Source organism: Rhagoletis zephyria, unplaced genomic scaffold, assembly GCF_001687245.7.
Source record: "Rhagoletis zephyria isolate East Lansing unplaced genomic scaffold, Rhagoletis_zephyria_1.1 Rzeph_scaffold_00669, whole genome shotgun sequence".
Classification (NCBI taxonomy): Eukaryota; Metazoa; Arthropoda; class Insecta; order Diptera; family Tephritidae; genus Rhagoletis; species Rhagoletis zephyria.
In genome coordinates this window covers 12,961-36,303 of record NW_016157753.1, presented here as the reverse complement: position 1 = coordinate 36,303, position 23,343 = coordinate 12,961, and the positions used below count along the sequence as shown (strand labels likewise).

Sequence of the window (23,343 nt, the reverse complement as noted above, 5' to 3'; positions counted from 1 at the left end):
AAAAGCTAATGTAATTTCCTTTCGAGGAAAAATATTGCCATTGTGCCACAATCACTCCTTGACCTTAAAAAAAATTTGTTAAAAACAGTGTTATTAGAAAAAAACATGCAAAATCCAACGGATATATTAAAAAAAAATTTTTTTATTGTACTAATATTATAGATTTTGAGACGATTAATACGATTCCACTGTTTAAAAAACGACAAAAAAATTTCACCCCTCAATTTAAAAAATGAATTATATATTGCATTTTTTATGATTTGCAGGCAGCTGTTCGTCCTTTACACAATTTTATATCCCTCGAACAACAAGTCAGTTTTTGTGTTATTCAAGACCTTTAATTTAAGCCAAGGTAGAAGTCTCTAGGCCCTTTGCGAGCTAAATTATTACGATTCTGAAGTTAAACTTCGAAATTTCATTCGACATTTTACGCAATTTTTATTTATTTTTTTTAATTTTGGAGTAAAAACTAGTACAGCAGTTTCGAAGTTTGGTTTAAAATTGTTATATCTTGGCTCTCAGGGGGCGTAGAGGCTTCTACCTTGGCTCAAATTAAAGGTCTTGAATTGCACTTAATGTTCGAAGGATATAAAATTGAGTGAAGGATGCGCAGCTGCATGCAAATAGAAAGAAATGCAATAAATAATGCATTTTTTAAATTAAGGTGTTAAATTTTTTTTTCGAATTTTGAACAGTGTTATCATGTTGCTCGTCTGAAAATCTATAATACTAGTATAATAAAAAATACATACATTTTTTGTTTTGGAATAAATCCCGTTGATTTTGCATGTTTTTTCGAAGAACACTACTTTTGACAAATTTCCCTTATTTCTATGTATGTATATTTGAAAAGTTGTTTGCTTCTCCTGTAAAATTGAAAATTTGTCAAATATTGTATTTTGCATTCCCAGCAAAATACATGCATTGCTAAATTTTAAGAATCTGAAGCTGATTGTTATTAAAAGATAAGGAGTCAGAAAAAATGGTATCCATTTTTGGAATTCAATTTAGCTGCTTATTTGCAGGGAAGTCATAATAATCATTTACTTTTTTTACGTACATATGTAGGAATCTTTGGTCTTTGTTAAAGAACTAGTTAAGTTTTAAGATATCAATTTACAATATGACAATGTTTTTATGAACAATACACCAAATTTTTAAAACGTTTATCTAAGTAACGATGCAAATTTTTAGCTCTACAGTATTTTATTTAATGTTTTTGAAATTTTGAATTTTCGTCCACATTGCATTATTTATTTAAAATATGTTCGCTTATATACTCATTTATTGCATTATTACGAGATCGTTCAGTAGGCGCAAAAGTAGCAATAACAACAATATGGTTTAAAACGATCTTCCTTAACTTTGTAAATATGCTTCATATAACAATTATCGTAAATGGAATGCTGCTCTCTCAGTTGAGTACCGTATTTAAGGTAATATTGGCTTTGTATTAACTTTCAATGTACATACATTTATGCAGCTTATGCAGTTTGTATCATTTTCAAAAACTTTTTTTAAGTCGCAAATTTGCAGTTTACGTTGTTGTACATTTGTGTTATTTTTCACTACTCTACTCTACCCTTTATTTTAGGTGCTTTAATTCATTCATCTGGTGGGGCAAGTGACTATTTAAACTTTTGTAAACTTCTCATACGTTGTATGTTTCAACGGAAACTCCGTAAATATTGGCAAACTAAACTAAAAACTTTTGAAAACTGAATCGCTATGATTAGCAGCGTTCATCAAGGAGCATTTCTAAAATTAGTTTGAGTTAATTATTTATGTAGGACGCCAGACATCTGGATCTTCCATTAGTGTGATATGTTGGTCGGTGCCCATTTGCATTTGGCTACCGTCGGGTGGCATTTGTGTCGGAGATGTTGCGGCTGCAGCCATATCCTCGCGCGATGCTCTAATTCGCAGTCGATGTGATTCACATACAAAATTATTCGAGCAATATTAAGAATAAAATAAATAATGGGAGAATTTTGGAGTAACGAATCGGGTGAGAAAAATAACCAAGGGACAAAAAGAGATTAGAAATAGAGGAGAAGAGAACAAAGAGAAAACACAAGCATTTATTAGATTAGCGTTGGAAGTTTTTTTGACTATAGGAAGAAAGTATGGATATTTAAATTTGAATACTTAAGACATATACTTATAACTAAAAACCTTATATCACTGGTTTATAATAATTTTTGCTGATACTTTCATCTAGGAACCTACATACATACATATGTATGTACATATGTATCGCACGTAAAGATCGTGACTCGAAGTTATACGGTGGCGAGAATGTAAATAGGGAAAAGACATTTTAGCAAGTTTTGGCTACTTTTCTTTGTTTAAAAAATTTTCATTATTTTTTTTTATGAAAATATAGTTTACATATAAAAAGACCATCTAAATCAAAATTTCAAACTTTGTAGAACATTTATAAAAATTCCACGAATTTTAACAAATGATCAACATTTTAAACCTTTAATTTTAGTATAATAAGGAGCAAGTTTGAAGTAGCTAGGACTTACCGTTCATTTTGGGCAATTTTTTGTTCGCGCATTTTTTTCCATACAAAGATGTTCGACAATTTTTTTATATGGAGAAAATGAGCAACATTCTCTCGAAAAAAATTTCCAAAAATCAACGGTAAGTCGGAGCTACTTCGAATTTGCACAAATGAATGTGCTACAAAACTGCATACTCAGAATGTTTCTAAGAAATCGAATTAAAAAGCTCAATATTTTCATGAAAGTTTGTCGAATTTCGCTAATTTTTGTACAAAGTTTGAAATTTTGACTTACTTTGAGGTCCGTTTGACTCGTACACCCATAAAATTCAGAATAAAATGCGAAAACCCGAAAATCGAAATTTAGAGAGTGTATGAGTCAAACGGACCTCAGATTCGGCTTCAGCGGGTCGAAAAACATGTCGATAGGTGGGTCTGGTTTAAAGCACACACCACTTTTTTTGTGTACCGGTGTAAAGGAAAGGGACATAGCCAAATAATGCTAAAATGGCTCTTCCCTATTTATATTTTCGCCACTGTATATATAACACACTAATTTCAGCAAGCTTTTAAAAGGAATTGTTATCAAAATTATTTATACGCATACGTACATTACGCTCGTTTGCTAGAAGAACGTCAAACACACAAAAAATAAAAAACATGGAAAAAAATCTTTGAAGGATTTAGTTGGGTGTTTCGTATTATACAAAAAAATGTAGATAATGAACAAAATAAACCACAATTTTAAAAAGGTTTAGTCCTCTATTTTTCTCTCCTACATTCTCACTCGGTGAAAATTTCGTTACGAATGAGGCGATTTCGCCATACACAACGTAACACAATCTAGAATTGTTTTTTTTTCGAATTTCCCTCAAGCGGTTTGTTAAATCTCCAAGCACACCCATACCAAGGCATATTCAACAAGGTAGAAGTGAAAATTCAGTCGAGCTCTCTCATACCTGACTGTAATGTCAAAAAATGTAAACAAAGAAATTAACCCTTTGTTATGCATTTACCATATTTGCTAGAACTCAACATCTTTGAAATGAAAGTTTTTGTAAATATGAAAATATTTAAAATCTCATTAGAATCAGCTTCATTTTATTTATTGAATTTTCGGTTTAATGTAAATATGGGAATGCATACTTACACAAAATTACCCACTAAATGAAACCCACTCATTTATAAAACCGTTCTGACAATTTTCTTGCTTTTACTATCCCAATGTTTTTGAGCATTTATTTTTTTATTGAAATACTTAATTCTAAAGTATATTAGTCATTAAAAAAAGTTTGATTCTTCTAAATTTACATCAGAACTTAACTTCAATAATTTAGCTATTAAATTTTTGCTATTCGAAATTTCCTTTCCATTAAATTTATTAAAAATTACTTTCAGTTTCTTTATGTCAACAAGGAATACTGGTTTAGGTTTTATCAGACCACCATTTGGAATTTGGCCTATCCATGTATGTATATGAAAGGGAGATTTTCTTTTCATATTCGGTATGATAAATCCTGCACCTGGGACCAAACGCGTCCACTTAGAAATACTCGGCTGCGATGGGCAACAAATAAAGTCACGACCACACGTGAAGAGTCTCCTAATGAAACATCGCAGCAATTTGCCCACCGTTGCCGCTTCACTTGACAATTCGAATGTTTAAAATAACGCACAAGTTTGTTGTCCAGGCTCTTGACTAACACAACGCACCGCTCGCAATTCCTTTTCATTTTATTATGTATTTAAAATCAGTCGCACAGCTCACAATTGAAAATTTATATTAAAAAAAAATAAAATTTAATACTAAAGAATGTACACGAAAAAAACTGGTCACAGTTAAAACGTTCTAAAACATAAATATATTAATGGAATTCAACGATATTTACATATATTTACATCTAAACTTAGTTTTATTGAAATTCGTTAAAAAAGAGTTAATTCTCCTTGTAATAAGCAAACGATCGCAATTTTGACTTTATGTCCTTCATTAGCCCTTGCACAGAAGTTTCAGTGATTTCCTTGGAAACCAGCTGCCATTTATTTTTGAATTGTTGTGCGTTTTTTACAGCTTTGTGGGTCTTAAGAAGTTTGGATTTCATAACGGCCCAGTAGGTTTCGATCGGCCGATGCTCTGGACAATTAGGTGGATTCACCTCTTTTGCTACAAAATACACTTTGTTTCTATGTTACCATCCTAAAGCCATTTTTCCGTAATGACATATCGCGAGATCAGGCCAAAAAAGCACTGGATCTTTATGAAGCCGTATAAGAGGTAAAATTCGCTTTTGCAGACACTCCTTAACATAAATTTCTTGGTTAATTGTACCAGTGCTTACAAAAGGATCACTTTTGAAGCCGCATTGGCAAATTGCCTGCCAAATGAGAAACTTTTTGGGAAATTTGTCAAACTTTTTGTTTTTATATTTATCTGCAACATTGCCTCTTTTATTTGCAGTGTGAAATTCGCGGCCCCGGATTTGTTTAAAATCGGCTTTTACGTACGATTCGTCATCCATAACAATACAGCCAAATTTTTGTATGAGACTGTCGTACAATTTCCGAGCACGTTGTTTCGCCAACAAATTTTGCTTACCGTTGCGATTAGGTGCTGCATTCACTTTGTAAGAACGTAGTCCTGCTGTTTTGCATACTTTTTGTATATACGAAGACGACATGTTTAATTTTTTGCCGACATCTCTTACCGAAAGTCCAGGATTTTTCTTAAAAGCAGATAACACTTCCTTTGCCTTAATTTCGCAAGCAAATCCTTTTTTTCTGCCACTACCAGGGTTCCTTTTTAAAGATAAACATTCATTGTATTTTTTAAGCACATAAATAACAGTAAACTTTGGAAATTTTAGCTTTTTTGCGATGTCGTTATGGAACATGCTGGGATTTTCCAGCTTTTTGCGCAATATTAACTCGCGATCGATTTCTTTCTTGGTCCTCGTTTCTACACTGATTTTTGTTGCTAAAAAGAAATGATGCAGTAAGGTGGAAAATGCTTCCAGCTTTTTAAGTGTCTACCGATTTTTATTTTAATGTTATGATTAACCGAGCTATGCTTGGTTATGTGCGACCAGTTTTTTTCGTGTACATTCTTTATAGGGTTAAGAGTTGACATTTCAGTCGCAGTTCAAAGGAGAGAAATGTCGAAATCACTTCTACCTTGTTATGCCTTGCCCATACCCAACAGAATTTGCTTGAAGCAAAGGGAAATTTTGCTTGGTTTATCAAGCCGCTTGAGTGGTTTATTTCGCTCTTAACTCAAAAAATATAACAAATATAACTTTAAAATTTAATACTTACATGTTCAAAGACTGTGGTTTTTCTTGTTACGGGGGCCATTTGAAAGTCAGTGACTTTTTGAAAAAAGGATATAGTTTTCGTCAAAAAGCTTTTATTTGTCAACACAGTCTCCTTTTAGCTCGATACATTTAATCCAGGGTTTTTCCCAATTTTTTAATTGCTTCCAAATAAAAGTGTTGTAAAATGTAATAGATCACTAAACTATGAGAGCTGTCAATGTATGTCAAATAGTATTTATCACTTGTCATACAAAATGTACATTCTTTTATAAGCTTGAAATAAATGCTCTCTATAGCTGATGCCAGATAAAACTTTGTAGCTTTGCGTGACATTTATAACTTTGCCAGCAAAGCGCCAGACGCAAAAGGTATGCCACAATGAACGCCAAGAAAACAATGTTGTACCGCTTTTTTACTCATCAAAGTTGCTGTGGATTTTAATTATTTTGATTTAAAATTATCAGCAATGTAATTAAGTTTTATGTTTCTGCATGAAAACCCGAATTTGGACGAAACAAAATAAATATTAAACCGGCTGATTGTCAAAGCGCGCAAAAAGATGGGAGTTGGCCATCTTTTCGCTTCGCGCTGCAGCTTCAACGATTTATGTGGCATGCTTTGTGCATTTTCATACAATTCATCTTACCTGTCAAAGCGAATCTGTCACGTAAAGCGAAGCAAAAGTTTTATGTGGCATCAGCTTATCTGATTCTCTGCAAGCAGGAAGACACGTTTTTCTTTTCACCGAATATTTATAACAGGCCCATCCTCACGTGTGTTTTCGGGTAAATTTTATATTGTATTAAAGTATTACAATTTATTGCTTGTCTGCAATAGTGATTTTGGAGTAAAAATCACATACCTTTAACTATAATGGGAAACGAAAAGATTGAGAAGCTGAAAGGCAGAGAATACTACGGCACATGGAAGTTTTCAGGGAAGTCGCACCTTGTTCTGAAGGGGTGCTGGCCATGCATCGAGGGAATAGAGACAGATCAGATGAAAAATTTGCATGCGATTTCGGCACTTGGACTGCTTGTTGAGCCATCGAATTATTCGTATGTACAAAACTGCACAACAGCAAAAGCCGCGTGGGATGCCCTTGAAACTGCGTTTAAGGACAATGGTGTTCTACGTCGTATGGACTTGTTAAAATATTTGATGCGACTAGAGCTCACTGATTGTACATCCATGGAAGACTACGTTAATAAAATGTCATGCACCCAACAAAAACTAGACAAATCTGGCACTAAAATTCCTGACGACANATGTTTCTTTGTTTTATGTTTCTGCATGAAAGCCCGAATTTGGACGAAACAAAATAAATATTAAACCGGCTGATTGTCAAAGCGCGCAAAAAGATGGGAGTTGGCCATCTTTTCGCTTCGCGCTGCAGCTTCAACGATTTATGTGGCATGCTTTGTGCATTTTCATACAATTCATCTTACCTGTCAAAGCGAATCTGTCACGTAAAGCGAAGCAAAAGTTTTATGTGGCATCAGCTTATCTGATTCTCTGCAAGCAGGAAGACACGTTTTTCTTTTCACCGAATATTTATAACAGGCCCATCCTCACGTGTGTTTTCGGGTAAATTTTATATTGTATTAAAGTATTACAATTTATTGCTTGTCTGCAATAGTGATTTTGGAGTAAAAATCACATACCTTTAACTATAATGGGAAACGAAAAGATTGAGAAGCTGAAAGGCAGAGAATACTACGGCACATGGAAGTTTTCAGGGAAGTCGCACCTTGTTCTGAAGGGGTGCTGGCCATGCATCGAGGGAATAGAGACAGATCAGATGAAAAATTTGCATGCGATTTCGGCACTTGGACTGCTTGTTGAGCCATCGAATTATTCGTATGTACAAAACTGCACAACAGCAAAAGCCGCGTGGGATGCCCTTGAAACTGCGTTTAAGGACAATGGTGTTCTACGTCGTATGGACTTGTTAAAATATTTGATGCGACTAGAGCTCACTGATTGTACATCCATGGAAGACTACGTTAATAAAATGGCATGCACCCAACAAAAACTAGACAAATCTGGCACTAAAATTCCTGACGACATCGTCGCACAAATTATGCTAAGTGGTTTACCAGATGAATATCGACCCATGGTAATGGCACTTGCCAATAGTGGCAAAGAGCTTAGCACAGATTTGGTGCGAACAAACTTGCTTCAGGAAGGAAGGTATGACTTTTCAAGCGATAACACAATGGCACTAGTATCAAAAAGTAATACGAAAAAACGTGTATCTAAATTTAAGAAAAAAGCATCTATAATTTGCTTTGAATGTAATGAAAAAGGACATTACGGAAATAAGTGTCCATCAAAATCGAGAAAAACTACCAATAGTCTATTGTTGGTGTCGACATCTTTGGTAGCGAAAGCAGAAAGCTCGAACGAATGGTTCATTGATTCCGCTGTATTTGCTCACATGACAGGGAATGCAAGTAACCTATTCAAATTACGCGAACCGAGATCCAAAAAATAGTAGTTGGAAATAATGAACGGCTCAATGTGGGGTGTGCTGGAGATGTGAGCATGGAATTATGCTCTAAAGGTAAGCGCAGTAGTTCACAAATGAAAGTCAAAGATGTATTATGTATTCCAAATATTTGTGCAAATTTAATGTCGGTCAGCCAAATGGCTAAACATGGAAAAACAATCGTATTTAATGACAAACACTGCAGAATTTTTGATGAGAACTTTACATTGCTGGCAACTGCTCCGCTAGTTGGTGACTTGTACGGACTTAATTGCATAATAGAACCGATAGCAACTGCGTTGACTGCAATGACAGACAAAAACTTGAGGCATAGACGCATGGGACATGCATGTGAAAGAAATTTACATCGCATCAAAATGTCGGTTGAAGGGTTTGATCAACTAAATGGTTCCTTGGACCCATGTACTATTTGTGATCAGGGTAAGCAAAAGCGATCATCGTTTAAACATACGGGGAATCGTGCAACCGAGGTGCTACAAGTTATTCATACAAATGTATGTGGACCGATGTCAACATTATCATTTGGAGGTTCGCGATATCTTTTGACTTTTGTAGACGACTTTAGTAGAAAAGTGTTTGTCTACGTCATGAAGCGGAAAAGTGAGGTATTTCAGTTATTTATGAACTTCAAAAAGTTGGTAGAAAACCAACAAGAGTCTACCATCAAAATTCTTAGGTCAGACAACGGCAAAGAGTTTTGCAACAAAATGTTTAAATCATGCACTACAGAGCACGGAATTTTACACCAATTTACTGTACCATATACACCGGAACAAAACGGAGTAGCCGAGCGTATGAACCGGTCGATATTTGAAAAAGTACGCTGCATGCTTTTTTTACGCTGATTTGCCTAACCAATATTGGGCAGAGGCAGCAACAACAGCAGCATTTTTAATTAACCGCACTCCATGCTGAAATATGGAAAACCTCACGCCAGAAGAGATCTGGACAAAAGTGAAACCGAGCGTGGAATCGATTCGATTATTTGGGTGCAAAACGATGGTGCACATTCCAAAAGAGAATAGGCGAAAGTTAGACTCAAAATCAGTTGAGTGCATTCTTCTCGGATACAGCGAACAATCGAAAGCATATAAACTATACAACAGAAGAACAAAGCAAATCATCATAAGCCGCGACGTCACATTCTTTGAGAACAGCTCTAATAAAGTGATGCAGGAGAAAAGAAAAATTTACTACTCTCCTCCACACACGCTAAGCGCAAGTAACCGAGAATATAAAGAGTGTGAAATCGATGAAGACTCAAGTGATGACGACGTCAGCGATGGTGATGCAACGTTCGACGAAAGCGTGAGCAAGAATGTTGAAGAGCAACCGCACAGTGAATTGTTTGAACCATTTGATAATGGTACTACCCCAAATTGTGAAACAAGTGAGATTTCAGTTGAATCACATATTGGATTCAGTGAGGGTGGTTCCAGGGGCAGCAATGAGATTTCACTACAAGATCCCTTTCATGGATTCAGTGAAGGCAATTCTAGCAGCAGCCCAGGGAACCCAATACATGATTCATTTCATGATGCTGATTCTGAAGTACACATTTCTGATGGCGAAAGCATTGACGGTATCGAAATAAACGCAACGCATGTAGGTTTACTAGCAGCAATAAAAGATCCAAGCGAGCCAGCAACCGTTCGTGAGGCATTTAACAGCGCGGAAAGTACGGAATGGGCCGATGCAATGCAATGTGAGTATAAAGCCTTATTACAAAATGCAACTTGGGAATTGACAGATCTGCCTGCGGGAAGGGAAGCAATCGATTCCAAATGGGTGTTCAAAATCAAAAGAAATTCAGCAGGTGTTGTTGACAGATATAAGGCGCGACTCGTGATAAAAGGGTACTCGCAAGTAAGAGGTATCGATTATGACGATGGTTCGTTATGCAACTATACGTTTTTTGTTGGCTACTGCAGTCAAATTCAATATGTCGGTACATCAAATGGATGCAGTAACAGCGTTTTTGTAGGGCGAACTAAACGAAGAAATTTATATGCGGCACCCTGAAATTGTGCATATGGAAACTGTGCATACGAAATAATGCATATGAAAAAAACCGAAATAATGCATACATGCACAGTTTCGGTTGAAAACCGAAATAATGCATATGAAAAACCCGAAATAATGCATACATGCACAGTTTCGGTTGAAAACCGAAATAATGCATATGAGAAAATACCGAAATTATGCATATGCATACTTTCGTTTTAAAAGCGAAATAATGCATATGAAAAAAAACGAAGTAATGCATACATGCACAGTTTCGGTTTAAAACCGAAATAATGCATATGGTAAAAACCGAAATAAAGCATACATGCACAGTTTCGGTTGAAACCGAAATAATGTCTAAATGCACAGTTTCCATATGCGCAATTTCGGTGCCCCTTATATGCGCCAGCCGGAGTGTTTTGCGGACAAAACTAATAGGGTATGTCGCCTTCGCAAATCATTGTATGGATTAAAACAATCCAGTCCCGTATGGAATATGAAACTAAATTACGTACTGACGCAGCAACTAAACTTTACTAGGTCAACGGTTGACCAATCCGTGTACTTTAAGCATTCGGCTCAAAATATTGTACTATTAGCTGTATATCGAGCCCTAACCGCCAAAATAACGTAAGCGACATTTTTTTCAAAATTTTCTTTTTGATGCAGAAATATTCCTAGAGCATCAAGATGCAGAGGTCGACGACAAACTAATTTTTGGTAGCAATAGTATGATGGTCACAAAACTAAAAAAGGATTTATCTAAGCATTTTAAAATGAAAGACCTGGGACTCGCTACAAATGTGCTTGGTATGAACCTTACACGAAACAGCGACGGATCCATTTCCATTAGGGCTGTGCGATTAATTAATTATTCAAAATTTTAATTAATCATGAAGTAAATAACTCAATTATTCGATTAATTGGAAATTATGANTGCAGTCAAATTCAATATGTCGGTACATCAAATGGATGCAGTAACAGCGTTTTTGTAGGGCGAACTAAACGAAGAAATTTATATGCGGCACCCTGAAATTGTGCATATGGAAACTGTGCATACGAAATAATGCATATGAAAAAAACCGAAATAATNACTTTATGATTCATCAACATTATGAGTAAAATGAGTAATCAACATTTCAAAGTACTGTTTGCATATAAATCAGTTGAAGTTCCTTGATACAACGTTTCTGTTTTCAAAAAATAATTTTTTCATATACAGAATGTAAAAAAGAAAATAAGCATTTTCCAAAGCAAACTCATTTAACGAGCAAAATTTATTTTTTTGAGTAATCATATATCAAGTAACTCGATTAATCATCGTTTTGAGTAATCAAAATTTTGATTAATCGAGTAATTGATTAACCGGAAAACTGATTAACCACCTTGTTCGAGTAATCGAATAATCGCACAGCCCTAATTTCCATTGATCAAAAGCAATACTTAACAAATGTTTTGCGCCGATTCAATATGACCGATAGCAGCCCAGTAAGTACACCTATGGATCCAAACCAACGATTAACGAAGGATATGTGTCCAAAGTCGAATACGGAACAACAAGAATTGAACTCAATACCTTATCAGGAAACAATTGGGTGCATTATGTATACCGCTCAAATTAGTCGACCTGATATTGCATTCGCAGTGAGTGCACTTAGTCGATTCAACACTAATTACGGCAAGGCACAATGGGTTGCAGTGAAGAGGGTACTTCGTTACCTGAAGGGCACAATTGATTTAAAATTGACGTATCAAAAGAACAGCGAAGGAGAATGGATTGGTTATTCCGACGCTGACTGGCTATGTGTTTTTAATGCAAGGAGGTGCGGTTTCATGGGCAACGCGCAAACAACCTACCATCGCGTTGTCATCAACGGAAGCCGAATTTATGTCCATGGTAGCAGATATTCAAGATGCACTTTGGCTTAAGCGGTTCGAAAGTGAAGTATTTTCTTATGGATCGAGACAAATACAGCGGTCAATGCAGCTTTATTGTGATAACCAAGGAGCAATCAAGTTGGCTATGAATAACAATTATCATGTCCGAACAAAGCACATAGATGTCAAAAAGTATTTTATTCGTGAGAAACTTGCAGAGGGTTTGAAAAATTAAATTACAAAAGCACTTATGAAATGATTGCAGACATCAGGACATAGCCTGTAAACAACTCCATTTTGACTAAATTTATTGAACAGTACGGCTTAACGTAATAAGTGAGCTAATTTTGAATTTTTCCTAAAGAAAAAAAAAAACTTGAATTTAAATGAAATTTGTCACTGAATAACTCATGTATGTACATTAGACTGCATCACCAAAAAAAGTTGCGGTTTTTCCGCCGGGATTACAAAATGTATTATAGTTTAAGACGTCCACCAAAATATTTCGGAACAAGTAAGAAAGTCTAAGTTCGGGCGGAGCCGAACATTAAATACCCGGCGCAAGTATTAAATATATGTTTTTTCACCCTTCCGAAACCTTCCGCTAGATGNTAAATAACATTAATTGAAGCTCTAGTGAGGGTGTTGTAAAATGTAATAGATTACTAAACTATGAGAGCTGTCAATGTATGTATGTCAAATTGTATTTATCACAATGTACATTCTTTTATAAGCTTGAAATAAATGCTCTCTATCTGATTCTCTGCAAGCAGCAAGACACGTTTGTCTTTTCACCGAATATTTATAACAAAAAGGTTTTTCAGGGTCTTCAAAATATGCATTTGTTTCAGACCTCTTCAATCGACATAACTCTCTTACCACCCAGCTATTACTTTGGGTTTGGAAACAGGTAATAGACGTTGTGGTGATGGATGGAGTAGGAGTTCATAGCCCAATTGATGGATTTTTTCTGTTGTGACTACACACGTGTGCACCCGTGCATTGTTTTGTTTTAATGGAACAGCAGTTTTTTGGCCAAATGTGTTCGTTCTTGCTTCAAATCAATATCGAATATGTCCAAGATCTCTGAAAAATAGGGTGGGCTTTAGATTGGTAACCCCGGAGTACAGCATTAAGGAAAATATGGGAGGTAGAGGGGGGTCTAATAGCTCCCTGTATGAAGTTTCAAAGCGCGCAACCTTATACTTTTTAAGGGATTTGTTATTAAAGTTTGTAATTTTAACCAACTTTTATGGCACTATTTTACAATATATAATGCACTTTCCACTAAATTTACAGGTTATTTACACTCAATATATGCGCAGTTAGAGTGTGCACGTTGAAACAAATAAATAATTTTAGTATATTAGTTTTTTTTATCAAAAATTGATTGTTGTTAATTTTATGAGAGTACATGCAGAATATGTGCAAATGGCAGCAGGACTGTGTTGCCATATCTAAAAAAAGCCAAGAGTGGAAAGCAAGACCAAAAGAAAATACGATTAAAAGGAAAATACGATAAGACTCTTTTGTTCAGATAAAAATAAATAGTAGGGGGCTCGGGGTCATATTCCCCTCTTCCGGCAACACAGAAAGGAGAATTCTACGTAGTGAGGGTTATAATCCCTAAGTGCGGCCTAAGTGCAGAAAGGTGCAGTTGGCTTTCCTTTATGGCCAACCAAAATAGACATCACTGGGGCGCCAGCCCCAGGTTTACCACAAGAAATGGAATTCTAGTTACCTCATCCTTTCCAAGGTTACATCACTGGGGCGGTAGCCCCAGTTAGGTCACACAGAAAGGAGAATTCTACGTAGTAAGGGTTATAATCCCTAAGCGCGGCCGAAGGCCGCCTATGCAGAAAGGTATTCTATGCAAAAGGTGTTCGGCCCCTTTTCTTTAAAACTTTACATATACCCCCTCCCTTTAGAACCCCCTCTACCTAACACAATTTATTTTTATATGGCAGAAACCCGCAACATCCTCGGCGAAAAAAAATCTAAAAAATCAACGGTAATTTTTAGCCACTTGAAACTTGCACATTATTAGACTAAAATTGAATGGGCTATAAAACTGTGTATTCAAAAAAATTCTACCGCTTCGGAGAAAAAAGTTTGAAATTTGGGTGAAAATTTGTTGCACTTTTTGCGGTCTTTTAAAAAGTTTTAAACTTGAGTTTATGTGAGTTTTGTGAGAGAATGAACTGTATTTTAATTGAAAATTCTTAAAAATAAATAAATAAACATGAGTGGCAAACAATATGACTTTGAAATGGGGGTGCTATTGAATTGGCCAATACTGTAGGTTATAATATAAAGAAAAAGCTAAGTCAGAGAACTAAAGCCGGAGCTCCACACCAAAATTTTCAAGATTTGAGGTGGTTTTATTTCGTGGAAAAGAAGTCTGATATGCTCGATTGTTTTTGAGGACGGGAAATAAGATCGAGTGCTTTTTCATGCTTCATACTAGGTTTGTATAGTAACCAATAGTAGATACTAATTTTTACTGGAAAAGTGTATGATAACTAGGGCAACCCAAAATATGTTCGGGCATGTTTTTTGTTAGGCATGTTAGGTACACGCTGATGAAATGCTTAAACGTTTTTCCAAAAAATATAAAGTTTGAGATATATTTCTTAGAGCATATTCTAGCATATTTTACAATAAATGCATATTTCAGAATATTTTGCAGTAAATGCATATTTTCGGATACTTTGTGCTGCGTTGTTAGGTTTAGAACTAATAATAAAAATTTCTGAAATAATTGTGTCGAAAATGAAATAAATATCAAAGTGCACGTTCACATCGTGTTTATATTAAGTTTTTTATGTGTGAGAAAGATAATACTACATATTTATATGTTTCGCTCTTGACAGATGAGTTGTCCCGACGTTGACCCGCCATGGCGCGCCGTTATAATTTCGATTGGCAAACAATTAACAAAGATTTCATCAAAAGCAAGTAACTGTGTTTTGTTATGGAAACCTTTAGGGCACGGTTACGTAGAGGGAGGCAATTGTCACCTCCTAGGACAACTCCATGTTAAATGCGACAGCAGGAAGCATTGGTGGTAGATTTGCGAGGTACCGGTATTCAACTCCAAAACTCCCGACTAGTACTTTCCGCTGCAGGGTACATATGTATCTACAAACATGCACAGTATGAATTCCTATGTTAATTTATTGGCATATTTTAGGCGCTTATAATTTGTTTTTAGAAGCATATTTTGGGTTGCCCTATTGATAACCCAAAAAACTTGCAAGAGAACACCGAATCGAGGGCGTGATAACACGAGAGAGCTGCAAATTATTGCTAGTGAAATTTTTACTAGCAGGAATTAGCTAGCAGAAGAAGAAGAAGAATAAATGTGAAAAGTCGCCATTTGTTGAATTGGTTTAGTACAAACATAAGTAAAATGAGTGGAAATCAAAATATTAATGATGTACTGGACTGTGTAAGTGCTTGTGTGTAAAGCAAAGAGTTTAAAACTTATTTATAAACAGTAAAATGTTTGCAGCAGAGTCTCAAAACAGTCCAACAACTGGTTACTTGCAAGTTTTTGCTAGTTTTGTGTTCAATAACTTTTCCTGCTAGTTTTCTCTTCTTCTCAATTTTACGCTCTATTTCGCTTTTACGCTCTCGCTGCAATGCTTTACTGGAGAAGTTACTTTACAAACCTATTATTTTCTTCCGATCATTTTATGCACTTCTCGAAGCAGTCGTAAAACAAAATGCAAAGCATACGTAATATCGAGCTCTTCAAATTTCCAACATTCGTTAGATAGTCAACAATGCACTGAAAAAGTGTTCGTTATACCGAATATTCGTTATACTGCAGCACCACTGCAAACGTAAATTTTGTTTTTATACGGCTGCCATATCCTTAAATGAATTCGTCCGCCTTTAAATTTTGACGCTCAATTTCTCATTAAGCCTTGTGCAGGCCACATAAATTTACATACATACATATTTATCTGCAATATTTCATTGGATTTCCAAACAATATTTTAACGATGAACCAGTTATTTGTGCAGTTAAATGTCCTTGCAATGGAAGCTTCATAAAAATATAAACTTTTTGAGGGGAAAAATATTCTTTTTTAATCCAAAGTTAAACCTTCTAAAGTCATTTAGGTTGTTTTATCACAGATATGTACATACATATGTACACTAGTGGTCAGCTGATTAAGTTATGTGACATTTTGACCAGTTTTGGATATTTTTCTTTTGTTTATTTAATGTTTATAATTGATTGGTTGGTTGGGAGTAAATTGGCAAATTCAACGGAAATTGCACACGGAAATGGTTGGAACGGGATCAAGTGCTTCTTAAATGTATACAAATGGTATTAATTTAACAAAAACTTGCTAATAAAAGGTTAAAGAATACCACGTAGAAAAAGACTACTTAATACAAGAATGAAAGTAAAGGTGAGTACGTACATAGATAAAGAAACGGATAAAGGCGAAGGTAAAAATAAAAACAAAAACAAAGGTGCGTAAGGATAAAGGCAAAAATGAAGATCAAGGTACTAAATTTAAACACTTTACTTAAATAAGGGCAAAGGTGAAGGGGAGTATGTAGATGAAGAAAATGATGAACATAAAAGTAAAAACAAAGATATAGATAGAGGAAGAAAGATTAAAATAAAGGTAATTATAGAGAAAAGGATATAGATAGAGACACACAGAGACCTAATCTGGGAACTACTTCGGGATTTTAGGGATTTTCGGTATTCTCCGGACTTATCGATATAATAATCGATATTCTTATCGGCTTTGTTATCGATATTAATATCGATTTTGCTATCGATATTTTCGGGACTTATCGATATAATAATCGATATTTTTATCGATTTCGTTATCGATTTTCTTATCGATTTTGCTATCGATTTTTCTATCGGTATCAATATCGATTTTACTATCGCTATTTTTATCGATATTTTTATCGGTTTTGTTATCGGTAAAGATTAAAATGAAGATAAAGGAAAACAGAATAACGCAAATTTAATTAGAACGAATAGGGTAGAGGTTTAAGCTTAAAAAATTTGCATAAAAATATTAAAAAAAAAAAATATTTAAAAAAAATTTCAACGGAATCGTAATGATGCCTTTTTTTAAATTTTTCCAAGGATTGGTATAAGAAAAGCTTAAATAACTGAACCTAAACTATTCCGATTTAGACTTGTGAGGTATCATTGAAAGGGTCACCCCCTTTTTATTTCTTTGCTAATACTCATTTAAATGATGAAAGATAAAGGTAGGATGGAAGAGCGTCATTCCAAGTTGAATTAAGATGTGTTGGTATTTGATAAAAAAAGGGACGTGAACGAGTTTTTTTTTTTTGGTACAGAAATAAAAAGAGTGGGAAAGTACCTTTCTACTGAAACCCCATAAGTCTAAGCCAGAATAGTTTTGGCCGAGTTATTCAAGTTTTTCGTAAATCAAACTTTGAAACCATTAAAAAAAATAGCATAAAAAATGTCGTTATTACGATTCCGTTGAAAAGATTTTTAAATATTTTTATGCAGATTTTTTAAGCTTAATCTGTTTTGTCATCTGAGGGGATTTTTTCCAAAAAGTTCTTTAAGAAACTATTTTTATTCATAAAAAACTGAATTTGTTGAGGTATTTTCAAATCGGTCCAGCTTACGTAAATCTTAATATTTTTCCGAAATAGTTTGCTGGACGTCTTCAAATATAATAAATTTTTGATCACGGCGAAAACCCGCAACTTTTTTGGGTGATGCAGTCTAATGAACAAGAGATGTTAATTTTTCGGTTTTTTCCGATTCCGGGATTTTCGGGATGGCGTTGTCGCAATCAGGGTTGCCACTTTGGTAAATTGTTACCAAAATTGGTAGAAAAAATTTGGGTTGGTAAAAAGGTAAATTTTTTCTCATTTTGGTAGATATTTGTTGAACTCTTCGTTACCGATTTATTTTTCGTAGTTATCTTTATATTATAAATTTCTTTGCATACTTTTTATATACTTACATACGTATAAATGTATATCGATATAAGGCGAACATATCGTGCTCCATTCAAAACTCATTTTACTGGAATCCCGGGGAGCTTTTGATTGCCTAAATATTTTAAATGATTATTTAAATACAAATAAAAACAAATTTACAGGTATGTAATGACGCACTATACTTGTTCGCAAAAAAAATTTAATCAACGTAATTTTTTATCAATAGAAATTGTTAAATAAAAAACACAAAAGACTGGTGGCAAAAAATTAAAAAAAAAAAATCAACGGGAACCACAGTGTGAGCTATACTCAAGTATTATTTGCTTTAAAACTCGGTATCTTAAATTGTTCTAAAAATTCAGAGTGAAAAATTCGAAATTTGGACGAAAATTTTTTGAATTTTTCTAAATGTTGTATATAGTTTGAATCCTTAATTTTTATGAATTTAGTTAAAACAACAAAAAATTTTTACTTGAAAAACATTGCGAATAATAAAAAAATCACCAGGTGCTTTTTTGAGTCACTGTATTTGTCAGCCTTGAAATCCAACGGAGAATCACTCTTGCCAAAAAGTGCTACGTTGGGCTGAGTAGGCAATTGAGAAGTAAAGTACTCTCTCGTCGTACAAAGTTCACACTCTATAAGTACTCATCATGCCTGTGCTGGTGTATGGCGCGGAGGCATGGACAATGAAAGCATCTGATGAGGCGGCTCTTGGAGTTTTCGAGAGAAAGATTCTGCGAAAGATTTACGGACCTTTTGGTGATGACGAATATCGCAGACGATTTAACGATGAGCTGTATGAGCTTTACAACGATATAGACATAGTGCAGCGGATTAAAATTCAGCGGCTCCGCTGGCTTGGCTATGTCGTTGGAATGGACAGAAACGCTCCTGCTCTGAAAATTTTCAACGCGGGCCGCGATGCTGATAACAGAGGAAGAGGAAGGCCTCCTCTGCGTTGGAAAGACCAGGTGGAGAAGGACTTGGCTTCACTTGGCATTTCCAATTGGCGTCAGTTAGCACAGAAGAGAAATGACTGGCGTGCTGTTTTGGACTCGGCCAAAATCGCTTAGGCGGTTACAGCGCCAATAAAGAAGAAGTATTTGTCTATAATAACTCGAGTTGAAGTTTTTCAAATTATGAAGTTTCGTTGTTGCCTTTAGTTTCATCACTTCCGCTTTGAAAGAAACTGCGAATATGCTAATAATATGACTCAAATACCGTATAATTAGCTTAATAAAAATTTCCTTAAAAACAACTTTAATTCTTATTGAAATAACTAAAAAAATAACAAAACTTTAGTTTTAATTGAAAAAAAGAAAAAAATAAAGCTATAGTTTTTATTAAAATAACTATAAAAAAATTTATTGGTAGATATTTTTTAGATTTGGTATATTTTTTCTCAAGTGGATGGTAAATATTTTTTTTCGTCAGTGGCAACCCTGGTCGCAATTTAGATATTCATTACTTTTCAACAGCTTGAATCGAAAAAATTGCTTCTATATTGTTTGAGAAGCTATCCTACCATGAAATAAATAATAAATAAATGGGTTTGAAACCATGGTACAATAATTACACGTATTGTCTTCCCAGAGAGCGCATATTCCGATCTGCCTTATTTAAAAGATATCATTGTTGCAAACACTAAAACGTTTACTGCTGGAAATATCCCTTTTTCCATACCCTATATACCATATGTATATCTGTCGTATGGAAAAGTAGCTTATGTCGAAAGGCTGGCTTTAGTATAATGCGGCACTCACTTTTTTCTTTAAACGACAAGGAATTTTTTGATGAAACTTAGTAAGAATATTGACTTGCTAGTTTCGGAACTATTTCTTGCACGTTTATTTGTTAAAAGTTGTTCAACGGCTCAGCGCCAGTGAGTCATTCGCAATCGTATGCTGCGACATAATTATGTAGCTTAAGCTTAGTATGTAGCTTAAGCTACTTTTCCATACGAACACAGATATGTTCACGTATTTTTTTCAACAAACCGTCTTACAGAGAACTTATTCCATTTGCAAAAGCCGAAAAAAAACATTTTCTTGTAAATAAACTCAAAATTTGTTTGGCTCACTTAATTTCAAACATTTTTCCTTTTGTTTTGAAAAATTATAAAACTTAAATTNTGAGCCAATAATTTCAAACATTTTTCCTTTTGTTTTGAAAAATTATAAAACTTAAATTGAGCGAAATCAAAAGGCAAAGCCAAATAAAAGTAAAAGAATCAACATTGAACTGCGTCAAAATGAAAATAAGGGAGCACGAATTTCGATGTGAAGCGAAACTCTCTAGGAAGACAATACCTGTAATTATTGTACGATGGTTTGAAACCTACTTTTTTATTTAAAGTGGCGCTTTACTCTTTGACCGCAGGATTTATTTTGAAAGACTTTGTGATTCCAAGATATGATTGATTCCAAAAAATATTAAACGATTCAATGCAATGTAGAATAAAAATATGGGTAACAAATGCAATAGGAAATTTCTTTAGAATTTAGAAAATTTAAATTTTTTTGGACGAATAGGTAATTTTAAGCTGACCAAGTTAGAATAACGAAATTCGAACAAATATTGCGACATTTCAAGGAAAAAAATTTAAAATGACATTTTCAATATTTACCAGCCCTTCTGCACTAGAAACTTGAATATGTTTAAATTCTACAGAATTTCCTCATTAATTTTATACCCATACTTCTTCTCTAAGCACATTTCTCTGATTTTTTTAAAATCATTTTTGAATTACGGACGTCAGAGTGAAAAACTAAAAACGCAAGTTTACTATATTTGGCCCATGGTTTCGCGAATATATTGATATTTGTGTTTAAAATTTACTATCGCGCGGTGTTATATGTACAATGAGCTAGATTAAAAAAAAAATATAAATTATTAAATAAAAAATGAAATATAGCCAATACTGGTCAAGAAAAGAAGTTTCTATTATTGCCATCAGTGTAAATTACAAATCCCCAAAATCCCAGGATTACTTGCCAAGAATCCTGGGATTTTCGAGACCTTAAAAAGTCTGGGATCCCGAGATTAACATTCCTATAATGTACATACATATCGCGCGGTGTTATATGTACAATGAGCTAGATTAAAAAAAAAATATTAATTATTAAATAAAAAATGAAATATAGCCAATACTGGTCAAGAAAAGGAGCTTCTATTATTGCCATCAGTGCAAATTACAAATCCCGAAAATTCCGAGATTAACATTCCTATAATGTACATACATATATTGGTTATGAGACAAACTAGATGTTTAACGTAAGTTTCACTTCTCCAGTGTGTCCCAGGTGCACTTACTTTTTCTTATAAAAGTCTGGAACATTACATAACCAGACAAAAATTATAAAAATTCAAAGAACTTTAATAATTGCACCCAAAAAATTTAGGTAAGCAGTTTTATAGCCTATTCAATTTTAGGTAAGCAGTTTTATAGCCTATTAAATTTTAGTAGGCTAAAGTGCGAATTTCAAGACGCCCGAAAACGCGTTAATTTTTAATCTTTTTTTGCTGTCGATATTGTGCATTTCTTGCATAAAAAAGAAATTGTCGAGCATACTTTTTAAAAAGTTAAAAAATTTTGAATGCAATTGTTATAAGTTTATTGAATTTTTAAAATTTTTGTACGAAGTTGGTGCTGGTTATGTCATGTGCAAGACTTTTATAAAAAAACTATAAACATTAAATAAGCAAAAAAAAGTCAACCCTTCTTAAAAAAATATGTTTCCCCTCAAAAAGTTTATATTTTTATGAAGCTTTAAACTACAGAAATGGCTGGTTAATCGTTAAAATATTGTTTGGAAATCCAATCCAATATTGCAAATACTTATACAGGGTGTCCCAGAAGTAACGTGCCAAACTTTAGGGGAAGGAAGGTGGGGGGTGAGCTCCCTGATAAACAAAAAATTTTCAGGTAAGTCTCACCGTTTTTGAAATATTTAAATTTTTTCGAATTTAAAAAAAATCGTGCCTTTTCATGTGTTTTCTTTAACTGCAACTACAAACCGGGCAATACTTAGTAAATTTTTTATGTAAAATACTTCCAGATAGTTGCCTCTCCATACTCAAATGCAATGTAGTTAAAATATATTAAGGAACCATCATAAAATTAGGACTATTTCTGGATTTTTAACTTTTTGATATTTTCTTCCCCAACTTTGACTATCTCGGGAGAAAAAAAATGTACTGAGCTATAACTTTACATTATATAAAAAAATTGTTCATTTCATAAAGATTTCAGAAACGTGCCACACTTACTGTTTCGAATAGAAAAAACAAGTTATAGCCACTTTTGTGGGTAAAGGACTGAGACACGCTGGAATGTATTTAATAGATTTAAATTGAATTTGCTCTTGTTACCGTCAAATGACATGCTAAATAGTACAAAGGTACATTATTACCTGCTCCTGACATTATTTTGTGTTACTTACCGGAATTAGTGAAAGTGGATTTTGTGAAATTGGACCCTTCGAACATTGTGTTATTAATACTATGACAGAGAACACGCAGTATACGTCGCATGAATATGCGGATATTCACCTAATTTACGGTGAAGCTTGCTGTAATGCCAGAGCTGCTCAAAGACTCTATGCAGAGGGATACCCCAATCGTCGACATCCGGGTCGTGAAGTATTCGCCCGGACCCATAGAGAAATATATGAAGGTAAGTGATTTTTACATCTTTCTTGTTTGCTTGCTTGTTAACTATCATTTTTCACTTTTTTAAGGTCGCATACCTGGAAAGCGTGGCGGCGAAACAGGACGTCCTGCAACGGTAGATGTTGAAGCTGTGTTAGAGAAAGTGGAACTAGGTCCATCGACTTCAGTGAGAATGATGGAAAGACGGACGGGAATACCAAAAACTACAGTTCACAAAGCTTTAAAAGACCATCGATTTCATCCCTACCACATTCAACGTGTTCAGGCTCTACAGGAAAGAGATTACCTGTCGAGGGTTAGATTTTGCCGTGAAATGTTGCGAATGCATGCATCAGACCCCAACTTTTTTAATAAAATAATTTGGAGCGATGTGAAACGTGATGGTTATTTTAATTTACATAACCTTCACAGTTGGCAGATAGACACTCCTCACGAAATGAGAGAAGATCGTTCGCAGTACCGGTACAAAATAAATTTATGGTGCGG

The 23,343-nt window shown here is 34.5% G+C and overlaps 1 protein-coding gene and 1 long non-coding RNA gene across 2 annotated transcripts in view; both read right to left on the bottom strand.

Annotated features, from left to right (window-relative positions):
* The window catches only part of fwe (calcium channel flower), a 36,234-nt gene that overhangs the window by 7,604 nt on the left and 5,287 nt on the right, over nucleotides 1–23,343 (bottom strand). The gene's annotated exons all lie outside the window — the stretch shown is intronic.
* Nucleotides 2,626–23,343, bottom strand: part of LOC108360969 (uncharacterized) — a 22,702-nt gene continuing 1,984 nt past the window's right edge. The window contains exon 3 of the long non-coding RNA XR_001847209.1: nucleotides 2,626–3,352. This is a non-coding gene — a long non-coding RNA (uncharacterized LOC108360969). The remainder of the gene's footprint in view (nucleotides 3,353–23,343) is intronic.